The 16,353-nt window shown below is 52.7% G+C and overlaps 1 long non-coding RNA gene across 1 annotated transcript in view; it reads left to right on the top strand.

The window, feature by feature from the left end:
• Positions 1-4,903: 4,903 nt before the first annotated feature.
• LOC141106353 (uncharacterized) overlaps positions 4,904-16,353 on the top strand; it is a 110,177-nt gene continuing 98,727 nt past the window's right edge. The window contains exon 1 of the long non-coding RNA XR_012235712.1: positions 4,904-5,078. This is a non-coding gene — a long non-coding RNA (uncharacterized lncRNA). The remainder of the gene's footprint in view (positions 5,079-16,353) is intronic.

The raw sequence follows: 16,353 nt of genomic DNA, 5'->3' as shown, positions 1-16,353 counted from the left end.
AAGTTGAAAGTAAAGTATGAAGAATTAAAAATATGATGAATTGGGGGTAAGTTTAATAAATATAAGGATAATAATAGTAAGTGGAATTAGAGTTAAAACATTTATTTAAAAGATGAAAAAAATGTGGAAAATTAAAAATGAAATAAAAATAAAATAAAAAATAAAAAATAAGATGAAAAATAAAAATAGGAAAAAACAATGAAAAATAGAAATAAAAATAAAAATAAGTATAAAAATAAAAGTAAATATAAAATTAAAATAAAAATAAGAAATAAAAATGAAACATAAAAATAAAAAATAAAAATAGAAATAGAAAATGGGGGGAAAAAAAAATTAAAAAATGAGATTAAAAAGCACTGGGATACACATTATGAGGATGAGCTCAGGGGGGACATGAGGGAAGGGGGGGAGGGGTGGGGGGGAAGAGGGGGGTGAAGTTGTTATATAGAACGGTGGAGTTGCTATCTGGGTCCATGAGGGGACAGCGGTCCCTCAGGTGACTGGATGATACGACAGCAAAGGATCATGGGGGTATTTTTATGTTGTAAAAAACTTCTACATGGTTTGTATAGTGATGGGCAAGGTGTATATATATATATATATATATATATATATATATATATATATATACTAAGAAAGTGAAGAACGAATGTATGATTGGAAAGGGGAAGGGGGGGAGAAAAGTAAACTACGACAAAGAATGTGTTTCCAATTCTTCATTGAGTCCCCCTGGCGAGAGAGTACCCAATGAATATATCCAGTAGGCCTCCTGCTGACACAGGCGTTTAAAACGTTCCGCAGCAGGAAGACCTCTGGGCATGGCCTCGATGACCCAGACTCTGAGGCCCATGGTAGATTTTTGGTGTTCCTTCAAAAAATGAAGAGGGACACTGTGTTTGTCCCAGCCCTTTTCTATGAAACTCCTGTGTTTGCCAAAACGTTGGCGTAGGGGGCGTATGGTCCTGCCCACATAAAAGAGACCACATGGGCAGGTCAGGCAGTACACAACGTATTCACTGGAGCAATTATAAAAGTCTTTTATGGTGTATGTTTTATCTTTAACAGTGAAGTTTTTTTGTCCATGGTCAACAAATTTGCACGTTAGGCATAATTTTTTCCGGCATTGGTACATTCCCACTAATGGAATTAGGGGGATGTGTGAGGCTGGAGTGGGTGGGACTTTACGGCTTTTACTGGGTGCTATCTTACTTTTAATATTTTTTGCTCTACGATATGAAACCTTGGGTAGTTGGGTGAGGCAAGAACCTAGAAAGGGGTCTCCAAGCAAGATGCACCAATGTTTGGCTAAGATGTTCTCCATCTTCTTGTGACAATCATAAAACTGGGTAGTGAAACGTGTTGGTTGTGGATTATCTGAAGTTTTGGGTTTGGGTGAAGGTTTCTTTGCCTGTTGGAGGAAGGCCTTTTATACCAGATGTGGTGGGTATCCTTTGTCCTGAAATTTGTTGGAAAGGAGTTTACCCTGTATGTGGTAATCTTCGTCCTTGGTGCAATTCCGCCGAATTCTATGGAATTGGCTCTTCAGTATGTTGTTGATCCATGTTGGATGGTGACAGCTCTGGTAGTGAATATAGGAATTCCCAGCGATGGGTTTGACAAAGTTTGTAGCATGTATTACAGATTCACTATGAAAAAGTTCTAAGTCCAAGAAGATTAGTTTTTCAGGGTCTATGACATAGGTGAAGGATAACCCTAGGGAGTTGCAGTTGCAATGCTTGACAAAGGACTCTATACTCTCTGATGTGCCCTCCCAGATCAGAATGATATCATCGATGTAGCGCCCATAATATATGATATGAGCGGCAAAAGGGTTGTTATGTGAGACGTATTGTAGTTCCCAGTAGCCCATAGTCAGGTTGGCGTAGCTTGGGGCAAAATTGGCACCCATGGCAGTGCCTTGAGTTTGTAGATAGAAGGTGTGGTCAAACTCAAAGTAGTTGTGTTCTAGACAGAATTGTGTAGCCTTCAGGATGTACTGTGCCTGTCTGGGATTGATGAGGGGGTCCTCGGAGAGAAAATATTCTACTGCTCTGAGGTCTACTGCGTGGGGGATGGAAGTGTATAGAGATGTAACGTCCAAGGATACCCACTGGTAGGTGGGTTCCCAGGTGTAGAAGGAAAGCATCTCCAATAGGTGGGTACTATCTCTAATATAAGATGGGAGGTGTTGCGCAAGGGGTTGAAGGAAATGGTCTATGTACATAGAAAACCCGCTGGTGATGCTCTCCATAGCAGCTACTATGGGACGGCCTGGTGGGTTGGACTGGTCTTTATGGATTTTTGGTAAATGGTAAAAATAGGGAGTTTTACGAAAACCTTTGATGAGAAATGACAGTTCAGCTTTGGAAATAATACCATCTTCTAGGGCTCTGTGGGCTAATTTTGTGGCTTTCTGAGTGAATTCTGGTAAGGGATCATGAGTGAGTTTGGAATAAGTGTTGGTGTCGGATAATAGTCTGAGTGATTCCGCCATGTAGTCTGAACTGTTCTGTATTACAATGCCGCCGCCTTTGTCTGCTGCCTTTGTGATGATTTTGTGGTTGTTGGTTAACTCATCCAGGGCCTTCTGTTCTGCTTTAGAGAGGTTAGCTCTTTTCTTGGGAGCCGATTTACACATCGGAGGGGATGTTTGGTAGTGTTGAGTGTACAATTCCATATCTGCAAAGGAATATTCTGTATGGAGTTCATCTCGGTCCAAGATGATGGAGGAATCTGTGTCGGTATCTACTGGGAGGACATCATGGTTAATGGTTTCAATGGGTTCTTGCGAGGGTGGGGGTTTCAGAGAGGATTGGATATTGTAGAATCTTTTCACTGTCAAGTCTCGTATAAATTTATTAAGGTCTTTGAATAGCATGAATGGGTTTGGGCGGATGGTAGGTGCAAAGGTGAGACCTTTGCTCAAGAGTGAGGTCTCTTCCATAGATAATATATGGGTGAATAAGTTGAAAATCTTTATACTTTCCGTATTTTTCCTTTTGAGTTTTCCTCTGCCCCCCCCTTCCTCCTCTCTTGCGTACTTTCTTTTGAAGGTGCCGAGTGGGGGGGGCTGACCCTAAAAAATCATCATCCTTGGTTGTTTCTGTGTTGTTGGTCACTGTGGGGCTATAGGATGAAGTAGGAAAAAGGGGGGTGACTGGGTTGGACTGTGTATTTGTTATAACCCTGGTGTTGAAGGGAGGAGTACTTGGGCAAAGTGTAGTGGAGTTAGGTTCAACCACTGGGTTTGAAGGTGAATCTGGTGATGGATCTGGATCCACATGAGTATTATTGATTGGTGTGAGCATTGGTTTTGACTGGGGGTTATGAGTTTTTTTGTTTTTGTTGGTTTTTGCCACTCGCTGTGGTTTGGGAATGAGTTGGTGAAGGGTTATGGTGGGAGTGCTGGGTGGTTGTTGTCGGTGAGGGGCCTGTTGAGAGTGACCTAGGTGCAGGTCTCCAGGATGGTGGAGCAACCAGTTTTTTCTTCCAGCAGAAAACCCTGTTGTTGGTATAATCACCAATGTCCCTCCTGAATTTTCCTAATTTGTTTTGGATAAGGTCATTTTCTTGTCTGATGGTGTTCCTTTTTAGTGTCCTGAGCCAGGTGTATGGAAGTTGAGCAATGTGTTGTGTGATGCCGCTGCAGGTTTCCCTAATTTCAGCTACCCAGGTTTCATATTTCCTTTTTCTTTGTGCAATAATAATTTTTATCCATTTTTCTGTACAGAATTCAGATACAAAAGCCCATTCTTTGGATAGGTCTGGGTCTAAAAAGGAACACTGTTTTAACACTCTCAAGCCTCTGGGTGTAATTTTATATGATAAATATTGTTCCAGGAAAAAACCATCCCACCAATGTTGATTGGCGGAGGAGATTAAGTCTTCTAATTTTAAGAATTTTTTGCATAGGGATTTACCATGGTGACCTGGATAGGGGAAGGTGGGGCTGAAGAAATTGGTTGGGAACAAAGAGTAAAATGTATCTAAAATGTTAAATTTGGCTTTCTCAATTTCTATGATGAGCTCCATAAGTGTGTATCGGTACAACAACAGAAAAAAAACAAAAAAAAATTCCACAAGTTTTTAAATTAATTCAAAATATATAAAAATGTATATATGTGCTTAGTATTATGGCATAAAAATAGGAAGACATCCAAAAAGCAGTGCAGCTCGGAGAAGGGCACGACTGTTCAGTAATCAGCAGAGAAACAAAAAGGGGGGGTCTCCGGCACTCTGGCGCTTTAATTTTATATTTACTTTTATTTTTATACTTATTTTTAGTTCTATTTTTCATAGTTTTAATCTCATTTTTTAATTTTTTTTTCCCCCCATTTTCTATTTCTATTTTTATTTTTTATTTTTATGTTTCATTTTTATTTCTTATTTTTATTTTAATTTTATATTTACTTTTATTTTTATACTTATTTTTATTTTTATTTTTATTTCTATTTTTCATTGTTTTTTCCTGTTTTTATTTTTCATCTTATTTTTTATTTTTTATTTTATTTTTATTTCATTTTTAATTTTCCACATTTTTTTCATGTTTTAAATAAATGTTTTAACTCTAATTCCACTTACTATTATTATCCTTATATTTATTAAATTTACCCCCAATTCATCATATTTTTAATTTTTCATATTTTACTTTCAACTTTTTTGTGCTTTTTGGAAGATTGCGGGTCCGCTGGCTGTTGTGGTTCCACAGCCACAGACCTCCAGCCCATACACTTTAACCTAATTGCCTAATTGCCTCCACTGTATATTCAATCTGCTCTCCTCCAGGGAGCAAAAAGGCCAGTAGAAGAAGCTGTGAGCCCCGAGTGCGTAGCCTGTACTATCCCTGTATCATCCCCAACACCAGCCTGGACGTTTGCCGTGCATCAGTGACGTCATTTCCGCTTCCGCGCACCAGAGTGGTCAGCGTGGAGCTTTCCATGCACTGGATGCAGCTGTTCAGCCTGTTTAAAGACACCACACCCAGACGCCTGAAGGAATGAAATCCGAGCCAGAAACAAAATAACAGCACATCCCAGGACACTTCCCATCTCAAAGAAACACCTCCACCCTGCGAACCAGTAAGTGTAATTGTTACACTAACTTTCATTTTTGCATAAACAAGCTACCACAGTTGGCGCCTCCACACCCCTCCTTTTTTCAACATTGATTATCAACAGAGGTAATGGACACCCTCTGAGGATGGCTGCCTCCTCATTCTAGAATTAACCTGCCTTATGTTAATGTGCTATTATAGCTACCATTGTACTATTTACCTTAGACATCACATGCTGCGGAGCGCCGGAGACCCCCCCACCCCATTATGTTTCTCTGCTGACCTTGATTCTGGGACAATACAAGGTCCCGGAGTAGCCCCCTTGGCCGATCTGATGTCCCCTAAAAAATGCCGCTGCATAGCCGCTGTTCCTCATTGCTCTGCGTACTGCTGGCCAAGAACAGCTTTATTTTTCACCCCCAGGCACTGCCTGGCTCACTGCCCAAACAACTGGTTGCTAGACGGGGCCCGCCTGGCGTCTAGCAACCAGTGACGTCATGACGAGGAGGAGAGCGGAGCCGCAGCATTCAGAGCGAGCCGGAGGATTCCTCCTCCTCGTGCCTAAGCTCCGCCATCGACTCCGGGTCTTGCCTGAAGGCTGTTCTTGCCGCTGGAAGGTAGGAGAAATGCACCCTGCCCTGAGGACGCTCATGGTCACTCTGCTCCCTCCCATACACTGCCCCTCTCCAGTTATGCTGTACAGTCCCCCCATACTGCCCTCCACTATCCCTCCTTCTCCCATCATATTGCCCTCCACTACCACCCCTCTCATCATACTGCCCTCCACTGCCACCCCTCCCATCATACTGCTCTCTACTGCCAACTCTCCCATCATACTGCCCTCACCTACCACCCCTCCAAAATACTGCCCTCCACTACCACCCCTCTCATAATACTGCCCTCCACTGCCACCCCTCTCATCATACTGCCCTCCACTGCCAACCCTCCCATCATACTGCCCTCCATCCCATCATACTGCCAATCCCCCATCATACTGCCCTCCACTGCCCCCTCCCATTATACTTCCCTCCACTGCCACCCCTCCCATCATACTGCCCTCCACTGCCAACCCTCCCATCATAATTCCCTCCAATGCCCCCCTCCCATTACACTGCCCTCCACTACCACCCCTCCCATCTTACTGCCCTCCACTACCACCCCTCCCATCATACTGCCCTAAACTGCCACCCCTCTCATCATACTGCCACCCCTCCCATCATACTGCCCTCCACTACCACCCCTCCCATCATACTGCCCTCCACTGCCACCCCTCTCATCATACTGCCAACCCTCCCATCATACTGCCCTCCACTACCACCCCTCCCATCATACTGCCCTCCACTACCACCCCTCCCATAATACTGCCCTCCACTACCACCCCTCCCATAATACTGCCCTCCACTGCCACCCCTCCCATCATACTGCCCTCCACTGCCCCCCTCCCATTATACTGCCCTCCACTACCACCCCTCCTATCATACTGCCCTCCACTGCCACCCCTCCCATCATACTGCCCTCCACCCCTGCATACTGCCCGCCCCTGCCACCCCCCATAATACTGCCCTCCACAGCCCCCCTCCCATTATACTGCCCTCCACTTCCAACCCTCCCATCATACTGCCCTCCACCCAATCATACTGCCTTCCACTGCGACCCCTCTCATCATACTGCCCTCCACTGCCAACCCTCCCATCATACTGCCCTCCATCCCATCATACTGCCAATCCCCCATCATACTGCCCTCCACTGCCCCCTCCCATTATACTTCCCTCCACTGCCACCCCTCTCATCATATTGCCCTCCACTGCCAACCCTCCCATCATAATTCCCTCCAATGCCCCCCTCCCATTACACTGCCCTCCACTACCACCCCTCCCATCTTACTGCCCTCCACTACCACCCCTCCCATCATACTGCCCTAAACTGCCACCCCTCTCATCATACTGCCACCCCTCCCATCATACTGCCCTCCACTACCACCCCTCCCATCATACTGCCCTCCACTGCCACCCCTCTCATCATACTGCCAACCCTCCCATCATACTGCCCTCCACTACCACCCCTCCCATCATACTGCCCTCCAATACCACCCCTCCCATAATACTGCCCTCCACTGCCACCCCTCCCATCATACTGCCCTCCACTGCCCCCCTCCCATTATACTGCCCTCCACTACCACCCCTCCTATCATACTGCCCTCCACTGCCACCCCTCCCATCATACTGCCCTCCACCCCTGCATACTGCCCGACCCTGCCACCCCCCATAATACTGCCCTCCACTGCCCCCCCTCCCATTATACTGCCCTCCTCTGCCACCCCTCCCATCATACTGCCCTCCACCCAATCATACTGCCCTCCAATGCCACCCCCCATCATAATGCCCTCCACTGCCCCCCTCCCATTATACTGCCCTCCACTACCACCCCTCCCATCATACTTCCCTCCACTGCCCCCTCCAATTATACTGCCCTCCACCCCATCATACTGCCCTCCACTACCACCCCTCCCATAATACTGTCCTCTACCCCATCATACTGCTCTCCACTGCCTCCCCTCCCATTAAACTGCCCTCCACTGCCACCCCTCCCATCGTACTGCCCTCCACTGCCAACCCTCCCATCATACTGGCCTCCACCCCATCATACTGCCCTCCCCTGCCACCCCTCCCATCATACTGCCCTCCACTGCCACCCCTCCCATCATACTGCCCTCCACTACCACCCCTCCCATCATACTGCCCTCCACTACCACCCCCCATCATATTGCCCTCCACTACCACCCTTCCCATCATACTGCCCTCCACTGTCACCCCTCCCATCATACTGCCCTCCACTGCCACCCCTCCCATCATACTACCCCCCCACTCCATCATAATGCCCTCCACTGCCACCCCTCCCATCATACTGCCCTCCACTACCACCCCTCCCATCATACTGCCCTCCACTACCACCCCTCCCATCATACTGCCCTCCACTACCACCCCTCCCATTATACTGCCCTCCACTAACACCTCTCCCATCATACTGCCTTCCACTGCTACCCCTCCCATCATACTGCCCTCCACTACTACCCCTCCCATCACACTGCCCTCCACTACCACCCCTCCTATTATACTGCCCTCCACTACCACCCCTCCCATCATACTGCCCTCCACTACCACCCCTCCCATCATATTGCCCTCCACTGCCACCCCTCCCATTATACTGCCCTTCACCCTATCATACCGCCCTCCACTACCACCCCTCCCATAATACTGCCCTCCACTATCACCCCTCCCATCATACTACCCTTCACCCCATCATACTGCCCTCCACTGCCACCCCTCCCATCAAACTGCCCTCCACTGCCACCCCTCCCATCATACTGCACTCCACTGCCACCCCTCCCTTCATACTGCACTCCACTGCCACCCCTCTCATCATAGTGCACTCCACTGCCACCCCTCCCATCATACTGCAATCCACTGCCACCCCTCCCATCCTACTGCAATCCACTGCCACCCCTCCCATCATACTGGACTCCACTGCCACCCCTCCCATCATACTGCCCTCTACTGCCACCCCTCCCATCATACTGCCCTCCACTACCTCCCCTCCCATCATACTGCCCTCCACTACCTCCCCCCATCATACTGCCCTAAACTGCCACCCCTCCCATCATACTGCCCTCCACCCCATCATACTGCCCTCCACCCATCATACTGCCCTCCACTACCACCCCTCCCATAATACTGTCCTCTACCCCATCATACTGCTCTCCACTGCCTCCCCTCCCATTAAACTGCCCTCCACTGCCACCCCTCCCATCATACTGCCCTCCACTGCCAACCCTCCCATCATACTGGCCTCCACCCCATCATACTGCCCTCCCCTGCCACCCCTCCCATCATACTGCCCTCCACTGCCACCCCTCCCATCATACTGCCCTCCACTACCACCCCTCCCATCATACTGCCCTCCACTACCACCCCCCATCATATTGCCCTCCACTACCACCCCTCCCATCATACTGCCCTCCACTGTCACCCCTCCCATCATACTGCCCTCCACTGCCACCCCTCCCATCATACTGCCCCCCCACTCCATCATAATGCCCTCCACTGCCACCCCTCCCATCATACTGCCCTCCACTACCACCCCTCCCATCATACTGCCCTCCACTACCACCCCTCCCATCATACTGCCCTCCACTACCACCCCTCCCATTATACTGCCCTCCACTAACACCTCTCCCATCATACTGCCTTCCACTGCTACCCCTCCCATCATACTGCCCTCCACTACCACCCCTCCTATTATACTGCCCTCCACTACCACCCCTCCCATCATATTGCCCTCCACTGCCACCCCTCCCATTATACTGCCCTCCACCCTATCATACCGCCCTCCACTACCACCCCTCACATAATACTGCCCTCCACTACCACCCCTCCCATCATACTACCCTTCACCCCATCATACTGCCCTCCACTGCCACCCCTCCCATCAAACTTCCCTCCACTGCCACCCCTCCCATCATAGTGCACTCCACTGCCACCCCTCCCTTCATACTGCACTCCACTGCCACCCCTCCCATCATAGTGCACTCCACTGCCACCCCTCCCATCAAACTGCCCTCCACTTCCACCCCACCCATCATACTGCACTCCACTGCCACCCCTCCCATCATACTGCCCTCCACCCCCTCATACTGCCCCTCCACTGCCACCTCTCCCATCATACTGCCCTCCACTGCCACCCCTCCCATCATACTGCCCTCCACTACCACCCCATCGTACTGCCCTCCACTACCACCCCTCCCATCATACTGGCCTCCACTGCCACCCTTCCTATCATACTGCCCTTCACTACCACCCCTCCCATCATATTGCCCTCCACTACCACCCCCCATCATACCGCCCTCCACTACCACCCCCCATCGTACTGCCCTCCACTACCACCCCTCCCATCATACTGGCCTCCACTGCCACCCCTCCTATCATACTGCCCTCCACTGCCACCCCTCCCATCATACTGCCCCCCACCCCATCATACTGCCCCCCACCCCATCATACTGCCCCCCCACTCCATCATAATGCCCTCCACTGCCACCCCTCCCATCATACTGCCCTCCACTACCACCCCTCCCATCATACTGCCCTCCACTACCACCCCTCCCATCATACTGCCCTCCACTACCACCCCTCCCATTATACTGCCCTCCACTAACACCTCTCCCATCATACTGCCTTCCACTGCTACCCCTCCCATCATACTGCCCTCCACTACCACCCCTCCTATTATACTGCCCTCCACTACCACCCCTCCCATCATATTGCCCTCCACTGCCACCCCTCCCATTATACTGCCCTCCACCCTATCATACCGCCCTCCACTACCACCCCTCACATAATACTGCCCTCCACTACCACCCCTCCCATCATACTACCCTTCACCCCATCATACTGCCCTCCACTGCCACCCCTCCCATCAAACTTCCCTCCACTGCCACCCCTCCCATCATAGTGCACTCCACTGCCACCCCTCCCTTCATACTGCACTCCACTGCCACCCCTCCCATCATAGTGCACTCCACTGCCACCCCTCCCATCAAACTGCCCTCCACTTCCACCCCACCCATCATACTGCACTCCACTGCCACCCCTCCCATCATACTGCCCTCCACCCCCTCATACTGCCCCTCCACTGCCACCTCTCCCATCATACTGCCCTCCACTGCCACCCCTCCCATCATACTGCCCTCCACTACCACCCCATCGTACTGCCCTCCACTACCACCCCTCCCATCATACTGGCCTCCACTGCCACCCTTCCTATCATACTGCCCTTCACTACCACCCCTCCCATCATATTGCCCTCCACTACCACCCCCCATCATACCGCCCTCCACTACCACCCCCCATCGTACTGCCCTCCACTACCACCCCTCCCATCATACTGGCCTCCACTGCCACCCCTCCTATCATACTGCCCTCCACTGCCACCCCTCCCATCATACTGCCCCCCACCCCATCATACTGCCCTCCACTACCATCTCTCCCATAATTCTGCCCTTCACTAAAACCTCTCCCATCATACTGCCCTCCACCACATCATACTGCCCTCCACTGTCACCCCTCCCATCAAACTGCCCTCCACTTCCACCCCACCCATCATACTGCACTCCACTGCCACCCCTCCCATCATACTGCACTCCACTGCCACCCCTCCCATCATACTGCACTCCACTACCTCCCCTCCCATCATACTGCCTTCCACTACCTCCCCCCATCATACTGCCCTCCACTGCCACCCCTCCCATCATACTGCCCTCCACCCCATCATACTGCCCTCCACCCCATCATACTGTCCACTACCACCCCTCCCACTCTCACCTGCCACCCCTCCCATCATACTGCCCTCCACTGCCACCCCCTTCCATCATACTGCCCTCCACTGCCACTCCCATCATACTGACCTCCACTGCCACCCCCTCCCATCATACTGCCCTCCACTACCTCCCCTCCCATCATACTGCCCTCCACTACCTCCCCTCCCATCATACTGCCCTCCACTACCTCCCCCCATCATACTGCCCTCCACTGCCACCCCTCCCATCATACTGCCCTCCACCCCATCATACTGCCCTCCACCCCATCATACTGTCCACTGCCACCCCTCCCATCATACTGCCCTCCACCCCATTATACTGCCCTCCACCCCATCATACTGTCTACTGCCACCCCTCCCATAATACTGCCCTCCACCCCATCATACTGCCCTCCGCCCCATCATACTGTCCACTGCCACCCCCTTCCATAATACTGCCCTTCACTGCCACCCCCTCCCATCATACTGCCCTCCACTGCCCCCCTCCCATCATACTGCCCTCCACCCCATCATACTGCCCTCCACCCCATCATACTGCCCTCCACTACCACCCCTTTTATAATACTGTCCTCCACCACATCATACTGCCCACCACCCCATCATACTGCCCACTGCCACCCCCTCTCATCAAACTGCCCTCCACTGCCAACTCCTCCCATCATAATGCCCTCCACTGCCCCACCTCCCATCATACTGCCCTCCACTGCCAACCCCTCCTATCATACTGCCCTCCACTGCCTCCCCTCCCATCATACTGCCCTCCACTGCCAACCCCTTCCATCATAATGCCCTCCACTGCCCCCCCTCCAATCATACTGCCCTCCACTGCCAACCCCTCCCATCATAATGCCCTCCACTGCCCCCCTCCCATCATAATGCCCTCCACTGCCCCCCTCCCATCATACTGCCCTCCACTGCCACCCCTCCCATCATAATGCCATCTACTGCCACCCCTCCCATCATACTGCCCTCCGCTGCCACCCCTCCCATCATACTGCCCTCCGCTGCCACCCCTCCCATCATACTGCCCTCCACTGCCACCCCTCCCATCATACTGCCCTCCACTACCACCCCCCATCATACTGCCCTCCACTACCACCCCCCCATTGTTCTGCCCTCCACTACCACCCCCCCATTGTACTGCCCTCCACTACCACCCCCCATTGTACTGCCCTCCACTACCACCCCCCATTGTACTGCCCTCCACTACCACCCCCCATCGTACTGCCCTCCACTACCACCCCTCCCATAATACTGCCCTCCACTGCCACCTCCTCCCATCATACTGCCCTCCACTGCCACCCCCTCCCATCATAATGCCATCTACTGCCACCCCTCCCATCATACTGCCCTCCGCTGCCACCCCTCCCATCATACTGCCCTCCACTGCCACCCCTCCCATCATACTGCCCTCCACTACCACCCCCCATCATACTGCCCTCCACTACCACACCCCCATTGTACTGCCCTCCTCTACCACCCCCCATTGTACTGCCCTCCACTACCACCCCCCATCGTACTGCCCTCCACTACCACCCCTCCCATCTTACTGGCCTCCACTGCCACCCTTCCTATCATACTGCCCTTTACTACCACCCCTCCCATCATACTGCCCTCCACTACCACCCCCCATCATACCGCCCTCCACTACCACCCCCCATCGTACTGCCCTCCACTACCACCCCTCCCATCATACTGGCCTCCACTGCCACCCCTCCTATCATACTGCCCTCCACTGCCACCCCTCCCATCATACTGCCCCCCACCCCATCATACTGCCCTCCACTACCATCTCTCCCATAATTCTGCCCTTCACTAACACCTCTCCCATCATACTGCCCTCCACTGCCACCCCTCCCATCATACTGCCCTCCACTACCACCCCTCCCATCATACTGCCCTCCACTACCACCCCTCCCATTATATTGCCCTCCACTAACAACTCTCCCATCATTCTGCCCTCCACTGCCACCCCTCCCATCAGACTGCCCTCCACTACCACCCCTCCCATCATACTGCCCTCCACTACCACCCCTCCCATCATACTGCCCTCCACTACCACCCCTCCCATCATACTGCCCTCCACTGCCACCCCTCTCATTATACTGCCCTCCACCCTAATATGCCGCCCTCCACTACCACCCCTCCCATAATACTGCCCTCTACTACCACCCCTCCCATCATACTGCCCTCCACCCCATCATACTGCCCTCCACTGTCACCCCTCCCATCAAACTGCCCTCCACTTCCACCCCACCCATCATACTGCACTCCACTGCCACCCCTCCCATCATACTACACTCCACTGCCACCCCTCCCATCATACTGCACTCCACTGCCACCCCTCCCATCATACTGCACTCCACTGCCACCCCTCCCATCATACTGCCCTCCACTGCCTCCCTTCCCATCATACTGCCTTCCACTACCTCCCCCCATCATACTGCCCTCCACTGCCACCCCTCCCATCATACTGCCCTCTACCCCATCATACTGCCCTCCACCCCATCATACTGTCCACTACCACCCCTCCCATCATACTGCCCTCCACCCCATCATACTGCCCTCACCTGCCACCCCTCCCATCATACTGCCCTCCACTGCCACCCCCTTCCATCATACTGCCCTCCACTGCCAATCCCATCATATTGCCCTCCACTGCCACCCCCTCCCATCATACTGCCCTCCACTACCTCCCCTCCCATCATACTGCCCTCAACTACCTCCCCCATCATACTGCCCTCAACTACCTCCCCCATCATACTGCCCTCCACCCCATCATACTGCCCTCCACCCCATCATACTGTCCACTGCCACCCCTCCCATCATACTGCCCTCCACCCCATTATACGGCCCTCCACCCCATCATACTGTCTACTGCCACCCTTCCCATCATACTGCCCTCCACCCCATCATACTGCCCTCCACCCCATCATACTGTCCACTGCCACCCCCTTCCATTGTACTGCCCTTCACTGCCACCCCCTCCCATCATACTGCCCTCCACTGCCCCCCTCCCATCATACTGCCCTCCACCCCATCATACTGCCCTCCACTACCACCCCTTCTATAATACTGCCCACCACCCCATCACACTGCCCACTGCCACCCCCTCCCATCAAACTGCCCTCCACTGCCAACTCCTCCCATCATAATACCCTCCACTGCCCCTCCTCCCATGATACTGCCCTCCACTGCCAACCCCTCCCATCATACTGCTCTCCACTGCCACCCCCTCCCATTGTAATGCCCTCCACTGCCAACCCCTCCCATCATAATGCCCTCCACTGCCACCCCCTCCCATCATACTGCCCTTCACTGCCACCCCCTCCCATCATAATGCCCTCCACTGCCCCCCTCCCATCATACTGCCCTGCACTACCACCCCCCATCATACTGCCCTCCACTGCCATCCCCTCCCATTATACTGCCCTCCACTACCACCCCCCCCATCATACTGCCCTCCACTACCACCCCTCCCATCATACTGCCCTCCACTACCACCCCTCCCATCATACTGCCCTCCACTGCCACCCCTCTCATTATACTGCCCTCCACCCTAATATGCCGCCCTCCACTACCACCCCTCCCATAATACTGTCCTCCACTACCACCCCTCCCATCATACTGCCCTCCACCCCATCATACTGCCCTCCACTGTCACCCCTCCCATCTAACTGCCCTCCACTTCCACCCCACCCAACATACTGCACTCCACTGCCACCCCTCCCATCATACTGCACTCCACTGCCACCCCTCCCATCATACTGCACTCCACTGCCACCCCTCCCATCATACTGCCCTCCACTGCCTCCCCTCCCATCATACTGCCTTCCACTACCTCCCCCATCATACTGCCCTCCACTGCCACCCCTCCCATCATACTGCCCTCTACCCCATCATACTGCCCTCCACCCCATCATACTGTCCACTACCACCCCTCCCATCATACTGCCCTCCACCCCATCATACTGCCATCACCTGCCACCCCTCCCATCATACTGCCCTCCACTGCCACCCCCTTCCATCATACTGCCCTCCACTGCCACTCCCTTCATATTGCCCTCCACTGCCACCCCCTCCCATCATACTGCCCTCCACTACCTCCCCTCCCATCATACTGCCCTCAACTACCTCCCCCATCATACTGCCCTCCACCCCATCATACTGTCCACTGCCACCCCTCCCATCATACTGCCCTCCACCTCATCATACTGTCTACTGCCACCCTTCCCATCATACTGCCCTCCACCCCATCATACTGCCCTCCACCCCATCATACTGTCCACTGCCACCCCCTTCCATTATACTGCCCTTCACTGCCACCCCCTCCCATCATACTGCCCTCCACTGCCCCCCTCCCATCATAATGCCCTCCACCCCATCATACTGCTCTCCACTACCACCCCTTCTATAATACTGCCCTCCACCACATCATACTGCCCACCACCCCATCACACTGCCCACTGCCACCCCCTCCCATCAAACTGCCCTCCACTGCCAACTCCTCCCATCATAATACCCTCCACTGCCCCTCCTCCCATCATACTGCCCTCCACTGCCAACCCCTCCCATACTGCTCTCCACTATCACCCCCTCCCATTGTAATGCCCTCCACTGCCAACCCCTCCCATCATAATGCCCTCCACTGCCCCCCTCCCATCATACTGCCCTGCACTACCACCCCCCATCATACTGCCCTCCACTGCCATCCCCTCCCATCATACTGCCCTCCACTGCCACCCCCTCCCATCATACTGCCCTCCACTGCCACCCCCTCCCATCATTTTTTTTTAAATAAAATTGTAAAATAAAATATAATGGTAATGCCCTCCACCCCATCATACTGCCCTCCACTACCACCCCTCCCATAATACTGCCCTCCACTGCCACCTCCTCCCATCATACTGCCCTCTACTGCCACCCCTCCC

Source organism: Aquarana catesbeiana, linkage group LG08 (assembly GCF_042186555.1).
Source record: "Aquarana catesbeiana isolate 2022-GZ linkage group LG08, ASM4218655v1, whole genome shotgun sequence".
NCBI lineage: Eukaryota > Metazoa > Chordata > Amphibia > Anura > Ranidae > Aquarana > Aquarana catesbeiana.
This window is presented reverse-complemented; position numbering and strand designations above follow the sequence as displayed.